Consider the following 9,070-nt stretch of genomic DNA (forward strand, 5'->3'; position numbering starts at 1 on the left):
TACTCATGTAGTTTGGATAACTCAATGGGTTTGTACTCTTGATTATCTAAGTGTGTGTTATCATACACAGGTTCCTGATTAATTTGAGGATGAGGTTGATTTTCACATTCAGAATCGACCTCATCATCAGCGTGCTTTTTTGAAGAATTGTCGACACCTCTCACTTCATCATATGCAGTGTCTTTATTAAATACAAAGGCACCCATTATAATTGACATTTTATATATCTTTTTTTTATTTAAAATCAGTACTCAAAACGATGATTAAATCTTCATTTTTGACCTTAAAATATATCAAAAATCAAGTCTAACCGAATACCATGATAACATAGTTTTACTTCTCTTCACTGAAATCCTACCACGCCTTCCCATCCAACCCGCCTAGTTATCCTACAGCACTTACTAAATCCATCCACCTACTAAACATACTCTGCCTATTATTCCTATCCCATCCTTCTAAACTCAATTCGCCCACAAATCTTCATATACATGTAAAAATCTTACCTTCTATGTCTTGTTCTTGTAGAATGTTGCGAGATAAAATACAGGTGGATAAACTAGCGTCTTTTTTATTTCTTCGCCTAATTAAAAAGACAATCCAGAACAAAAATAATAACCAGAATAATATATAGACTCAGAAATTCATTATCTCCAAACTAGCTCATTGCATATTTGTAATGTTAACTTTGACCAATAATGTCCTGTACAATTCCTCATCTTATATTTGTGCGTATTTTGTATTATGTTCCAAAAGTAATAATAGGCAAAACGTCGGCAAGGGTTTGAGGCTCACTCGCTCCATGGTTCAGGTGGTAGAACGAGTCTTCTCGGATAAGGACTATAAACCATAGGTCCAGTGTACACATCTGGCTCATGTGCACTTTAAAGAACCTAGTATATCTTTCGAGACGAGTAGGGGGTTACCCCTGTGTTCACACATATTCACTGTCACAAGCTCATAATATTATACATACAATGGGCCCTCTAGGAGAACAGAGAATATATAATAATAATAACAAATATCTTGTATTTTGTATATCGAATGATATTGTTAACAATAATGTATTATTATAGTATCATTATACAACAATGTAGATATTACCGTTCAATTAATATTAATATTAGAAGAAGTACCACAACCACCGGAACCAAGCTACCAACTATCACACCTACATACGATTCTAAAAACAATTGGAATAAAATAAATTCAAGCATTTCAACAACCTAAATTTGCTAACGGAAGTAAAATATAGTAAACATTTATAATTATGTTACCCACAAGATTCTCATCTTTTTGGGATCCTGTCTTTGTCCATTTTCTAAATTGTCTCTTGTCATTATTGTTTTTGTTACTTTTTGTCTTGTGGGCGTAACTAAAGTTTTTTTTTTTAATTTGAGACAGAAGATGTTGTTTCTAATTATTAATAAAACAACAAAACTACTATTTATTTTACTAACTTAAACGATTATTATTTATTAAAATTTAAATAATAAAAATAAATTTCAATTTAAACCAAATATAATACATTAAAAGAAAGCTGAATGACATTCTTAACCAACAACTATAAAATCAGCAAGCATTATGACAAGATTTACATTATTTGTCTAACCTTTTTACTTACCTTTATCGCAACCAGTCCCAACCATTAGTTTGATTGTATCAGATGTCGTATTAACGTTTAAATACGACGCTAATACTGTGAATGTATATTCTATACAGGATTCAATTCCTTCGTCAAAAACAACTTCATTTTTTGTTGTATTCCCTTGTTGAAATATACCACCTGACAGTTCATAATGGTAAGTCACATGACGGTCTGGGATGTCGCACGTAGAAGCATTCCACTTAATTTGCAAGTGTGTACCATTTGTGAACGGATTGCATTCTATTGATGGCTCTATCATTGGAACAGAAAGAAAGTGACTGCGCTGGAGGTAGCCATTTAGCAAAAGGTCGATATAGGCCTAATAGTGCCAACACGTTTGATTATATCGGATGTTCTTATCATAATCAATGTAGATAGGAGTATAACATTTCTTTTAAATCCATAGTCTAGTTTTAATTACAGAAAAAAAATGTATCGATTTTATCCATATTTTGAATTAGCCAATATATTAAATTTCTACAAAAAATATAGTATTTTTACGTGTGCGTTAAAAAAAACTCACCTGACGGCGCTGTTTGTACCGTTATATTCTGTCCCCAATTACCAGCAATCTCCAAATTATTAACAACTCGAGCGTTTACGATATATTCAGTACAGCTTGATAATTCGGATAGTTCAACTTCTAATTGAGTACTGTTTGTTGTGTTGACTACACCTTGTACATTTCCATCAATGTACGAGTATTGCACTTGATATCGAAGAATATAGCTACACTGGATGTGTACAGGAGCACTAGAAACAGGCTGAAATATAAGGAAATGATGTTTATTTATATTTAGCAGACAGATTACACAACTGAGAACAAAGGCTCACTTAGCATTGCAAATCTGTGAACCTTTAAATCATATGGCTTTCTATATTCTGTATTAATTTATTGTTTTTCTATCATTTAGGTTTATTTTTTCTTCGAACTTGCATAAATATTTTTTAAACAAAAAATTACCACCGAACTTGCGCTAATGGCTAGGGTTGGATAAAAGCCCAAGTAAGCAACGGGTACTGCATCAATTGGATGATGATTGTGTGCTAGCCTTGCGTCTCAGTGAGTTAAGCAATGCCCTATTATGCTCTGACGTAATTGTGTATACCTACTTTATACTAAGTACATTGAGAACACTTGCAAACAAATTGGAAGTAATTCTAGAGTGAGATTCGAACTCACAACCACAGATCACTAGCCTAACGATTCCAGCCCAAGTAGCAGGCTGAAAATATAATATCAAACGTTTTTACAAGAAAAAAATAATAGAATGGAATATACCTTTAATCTTACGATGACCTGATTATCTTCAACGGTGTTTGATTCTATCTCAGGTTTTTCTAAAGGTTCTATGTAATACGTAATAAAGTTCATTAATACTGATAAAATAGGGGACCATATAGTTTTAAACTTGATAATTACTAACTATCAAGTTTATAATATAATAAATGATAGTTTGGACACTGACATTTACAAAAACAAATTGTTTAAAAACCTAAAATATCAAACAATAATTATTAAAATATTAGAGCTTACTTGTACATATGGTGTTGGTTGATCCAATGGTACTCGGTGGTCCATCTACTTCAATACCACCAACCATCCTCGAAAATTGAGAGTAAAATTGAACTTGAGTATTTAGGGTGAGATTATCAATAACAACTAAATTGTTACCCGTGTCATTTAATAATACAAATGAATTCATTTCCGATGATTTATACGAAAACTTCCGTCTTGTAATTGTTCCTGTTCCATAGTCTTTACCAGAAATCCAAGTGACGTCAAAGGTTAGAGTAGTTGCTGTTTGGTGTACAATTGGTGGTCCAGAACCATATGGTAATGCTAATTATGAACACAAATAAAAGTATTTCATTAGGGTAGACCACTTGTAGAACGAGATGGTCATCCGACTCGGTGAATGAAACGAAACATTTTATCAGGGCCGTCGTTTATAAAGAATATATATTTTTTTTAAATGGATTCACTTGCAGCTTGTTGATGTTGGTGTGAAATAAAATGGATTTACTTTGTTTAACAAATTGACGGCTGAAGGAGTGAATTATCAAAACGACGGCCGTGTATCATGCTAGTAGGCAATGGGCGTTTGAATTGAGGGAGCCGACCTAGTAGATTTCCGCAGAAATGAACGGCGGCCGATACGCAAATTAAAATATTATTATTTTAAAAAAATTCAACTTGTTGACCAATTCTTCTGACGAAAACAAAGCTCAACTCTATCTCCAGCTCCCATAGCGGAATAATAATAATAAGATTGAATAGCCTCTACAATACGGGAATCCCTGACTTTATGCCGCACGTGGTTGAAATGTTTTTGTATTGATAATCATTTTTTTTTGTATTTCTTTAATAAGTTAAAAATAAGTTCAATATATACCAGGAGTGGGATATTGCATCATGGATGAAAACGTTAACAAAATGCATTGAATCAGGCAATTTTACCCTTCCCTGATTGAATAAAATACAGAATTTCTGCGTTACCATCCATTAATAAATATACGGCCATACTAGCTGCTTTGAAACACCGGTTCTCGTCAGATCACAAGTTAAGTTGAGTTAGCTGAGCCCGGTTGCGTTCTGGATGGGAGACCGTCTAAGAATCGCATATCGGGTGCTTATATACCGGATAGTGATAATGTAAGGCTTCCTTTGTATTATTATAGTACCAACCAATTTCATACCTCTGTATTTAGTTAGACGTTTAATGCTAAAAAAAACATATAACAAAATAATATCTTGCATAATAATAGTGTATGGTATTACCTATGCTGCAGTTTGGTCCAGCCCAAGCCTCGTGACATTCATCAGGACAACTTCCATCTCGATTACAATCTTCAGAGTTTTTGCAGTGACATGGGTAGTTACACAAATCACCAAATAAACCAGACGGACATTCTGAAGGTACTACACAAACAAAGCATACTTGAATAACGTTTGAATATTGAAATAAAAATGTGTTCACCTCGGTCACAGTTCTTTACAGTATGATATGGATGTGCTTAAAAAGAATGGTAGTATATACTTGAGTGTATTAACATACTTAAGAAAAACGGGACAGAAATATTGACATAATATGTGCAACTCCTTCTGGGTAATCACATACGTTTGTAGCAGGCTTGGGACAAATAGGGTATGTATCACAGACGAAGTTGATTAGAAGGATTTGCATTGTCTGCTTATTTCCATGGGCATACTAATAAATAGAAAATGGCTATACGATACCTTGACAAGTATCACCAGTGTATCCATCCGAACATTCTGACCCGGATGAACATCCTGTGTGTATATCACAAACACTATCGTTACAGTGACATTCTTGGCGACAATCTGCTCCATAATACCCAGTCTTGCACTCTATAATAATAATATTTATTCGGTCATCAATGTAAAAAATAACTAGGAATGAGAATAGGCTAAAGCCCAAACAGATTCTTAACTCACTCCATAAAACATCATATAAAACATTTAATATTGTATTATTGTATTTTATAGCCATGATTGTTTTGAAAATTAATACAATTATTATAGGCATATAGTATACTGTTCCGTAGTTTTTTTGCCAAGGAATTATATTATTTTATATATGTCCCCCTGAATTTTTTGTATGTATATGCCATTTTAAAGTCACATACTATTTATGCACTTGACCATGGATCGGAAAAATAATATTTACCTAAAAAACTGTAATTTAAAGAAAACATAAACAAATTGTCTGTCAATTAGGGGTCATAACTTTATTAAAACAAAAAAATAACCTATCCATCCAAAGTCTCATAATATTTATTTTTCATGTTTTTGAGGGAAAATACATCTTCAAAATGTAACAATATTATATTAACTTGAGTATACTCATATAATTGCAACAATTCCTATGATATTAACACTCTATAACCTGTATTACAATCTTTTTCTCCAAAACCATTGATGCATGTACAACCAACTGGATCAGGTGGACATAAAAGAGCTCCTTGGCAATTGTTGCCAGTAGTAGAGGAACACACAGAGTCACATTTACGCCCCCAGTCGTTATTTCCACAACCTATCGGATTAAATAACATACAATTACGTGCAATATGATGCATGTTATATAACTCCTCTGCGTATTTTAACAATAAATTATACAGTAATTAGGCGTACCGTGTTTACAAGATTCGCCGTCGAATCCTGGTGGGCAAATACACAGACCCGTTTTATCGTCACACACTCCGCCATTGTAACATACGCGACAGTTCATTTCACAGTCTGGAGGATTCCAATTTGGCGAAGGACAATCTATTTGGCAAATACGTGAGAAAAATGTAAGTGTATGAAAATGCATTTAGGCCTAACAAGTTATTATCAAATTCAGCTGCACTGTAAAATATGAAAATATGTTTAACTTATAATTTCAGTAAAATTAAACCTCCATGAATATTTGATCTAAAGCCTATACGTATAAGCATTTGCCTATGTTTTCTCAGAAACCCAATTTTCAAAACCTATAATATAGACTCTTTATCAAAATTCCTTGTATTGCAACCTACCTCTAACAATAAGTCTCATGATACCATGGTTACCATCAGGGCTAGCACTTGTATAACATTCATATACGCCATCATCTTTTTTTCGTATGTTTTCGATCACAGCGGACGTATTACCCCTCATGTTGTATATTTCTTCACCGTAATTTTGTCTCCAACGTAAATCGTTAATATCACCACCTTTACTGAGATTGATAGTGACAGACTCTCCAATACCGACCGTTATGGTTCTGTACTCCATATCAATATTGGCTATAAACAATAATATTAGTAAACTATAGTATTGAAATAAAAATGAAATTAGAAATGCTTTAGATATAAACATTAAACACATTAGTACGTATATTTGACAATAAATCATCATAACATTACTCACCAGAAGCGGATGTCAATACAATAGCTGATTTTGTAACGACTTCGCCTTTCTTTGCTTTGAATGAAAAGACGCCAACTCTTTCGGTCTGAGGTTGTAACTTGTTATCAACACCCAGCCACGTGTGAATCGCCTCGTTTACTCGGTATATAATTGTGCTGTTTGTGTTAAATATTTTATATTCAGGCATATTTTTTGATAGTGGGTTTGTACCACTTTTATATTCAGTATCATTCCAAGTCACGTTGTCTTTCCCATCAATAATCTTGTATAATATTCCAACTGATAAGTCTCTAATATTGTTGTCGTCTTTAAGTGTGTATCCTCGAAACCAACTACTACCAGATGACGTCAGCGGTGTTTCAGAAAAACATGTTATATCTAATGGATCTTGAAAAAAAAAATATTCTTGAATAAATCATTTTGAATCAGGCCGCTACTTGCTCCAGAAATGGTCCCAATTGTAAAGAAAACAGTACTGTACTATATACACAATTTAATTTATAAAGTAATTTTCATAGGTGGTCGTGTTAGCCTATTTAATATAGTAGGCCTTTATATTTCATTTATTGGAAACCACATAGCACCAATCGGAGTAATGTATAATTTTACAACATATTTGGACCAAACAATACGTAAACTTTTGCAAGTAATCTATACGATTTACTGAATTTAGAATCAGACGGATCAAGTAAAATGTAAAGTAAAGACTATTATGCATGCTATGTGAACGCACAGAGGAATTTGAGTTTTGTTAAAATTAAATTAGGCCTAAACATAAAAAAAATGTTACCTTTTAAAAATCCTGTAAAAAAATAACTGTTACACAAAAATAAACATTATTCCAGTTAGAATATAAACATTTGTAAATAACATTTTTTTTAAATCTCTAATGAGAGTATACACAACTATATGAATGAAATACAACTGAAGTGATCCGATTTACAGTCATAAATTGGGAAATAGAAGAAGTATGGCCGATCGTCAGTATGTAATACAAGTGTCAAAAGTTAAAAAGAATCATTGATATCTAGTTATTTAAGCAATATAAATGCTAAACTAAATAGGCTAAATCCTACCCGATGATCTGCTTTGGCACGTCAGAAAGAGAAGAAGAAAATAGTTTCGAAAACATTTGACCAACATCTCGACGAAAGTCATGAATGTGTTACCATTACCTACAATCTTAACCTTAATGCTTAACACTTTAAATCAGTTCAACTATACAACAGTTAGTTGTGAATTATTATTGTAAATTACAACTTATACTAGTTTATAATGCGTTTCCTTGTTTATGTAAGTGTCCATTTGGAGATAAGATGAACTTGAGTTAGTTCCTAGTTCTTATGCAAATAGATTAGTTACTTTGATACTGAAACTTCAACATCTTTCATCTAATTATAGTAGTGTACTGTATTTGTTGATTTATATGTTTTTATCACTTTAGTCAAGACAAAATAACACTACATTTTACAATAATCATCATGAAAGTATATTATTACTACTTTCAGAAAGTGTTTTTCTTTGTTCTGCCCAACAACTAGTCTATACTCTAGCTAATACCTGTAATATTAGCCCTTTATTATTATTTTTTTTTAAACGGGATTTCTGTAGTTATGTGTTGAATGCCAGAGCAGGTTTATTTCAGTTTCAGCAGCTTATTTTTCATAATGAGCAGTAAGCAGTTTGACCAAACTATTTAACCATGAAGGAAGTCAAGACACCCAAAGGCTAAAGCGGTGACACCAGTCTTAGCGATTGTCTGCACGGAAAATGTCAGCAGCCAGAAACATGTTTATACTTGAAATGGCACTGTATGCACAACATGACTTTCCAATATCATCATCACAATTTTCTACATTGAACAAAATTGTTAACGATTACTGTATCGTGAAATTTCACTTGCTAGAGTTTTTTTTTCAAGAATTATTTCCTTGTTTATTTAGATGTCATTTATCAAATATAATAGGAACTTGTATGCTATTTCCTAGTGCATAATAGTGATTTTGACACTTTACTGCTACTTACTTCACACGATACACGATAATGAATCGAAAAAAATTATTTCCTGATGAAACTATAATTAGAAGTCGATTCAATTGCATAATACATCAGCTGTTTACACTTGTAAAATGTTAAGAAACTTTTAATAACTTCTTATCAACCATGGTGATTTAACACCATCAAAACATCCAAAATGTCCTACATCTTACTAGGAAGAATAATTTAAAAAGTATGAAACGATAGGTAATTTCATTTTCATAACATTTATTTACAAACTCTGACAAAAAAATAATATTAATAATACTAGTAATTTAATTTAATTAGTAATAATTTTCAAAAAGATATTTTATTTAATATCTGACAAAAAAGTAAAGAAAAATACAATGCAAATAATATAATGATAATAGGTCAGATAATGACAAGGCAGATGCCCGGAAAGGTGAAGAAAAACATTTTGAGGTGGGCGAACCTTAATAAATAAAATAAATAAGAAAAATAATAAATAAATA

General features: G+C 32.3%; 1 long non-coding RNA gene across 1 annotated transcript; it reads right to left on the minus strand.

The window, feature by feature from the left end:
* Positions 1 to 42: 42 nt before the first annotated feature.
* On the minus strand, positions 43 to 1,256 carry LOC140050059 (uncharacterized). The gene is made up of 3 exons (XR_011845359.1): positions 1,102 to 1,256; positions 504 to 580; positions 43 to 181 (listed from the first exon to the last, which is right to left on the minus strand). It is a non-coding gene; the product is annotated as an uncharacterized lncRNA (long non-coding RNA).
* Between the last annotated feature and the right edge of the window lie 7,814 nt (positions 1,257 to 9,070).

This window comes from Antedon mediterranea, chromosome 5 (genome assembly GCF_964355755.1).
Source record: "Antedon mediterranea chromosome 5, ecAntMedi1.1, whole genome shotgun sequence".
In the NCBI taxonomy this organism is placed as follows: Eukaryota; Metazoa; Echinodermata; class Crinoidea; order Comatulida; family Antedonidae; genus Antedon; species Antedon mediterranea.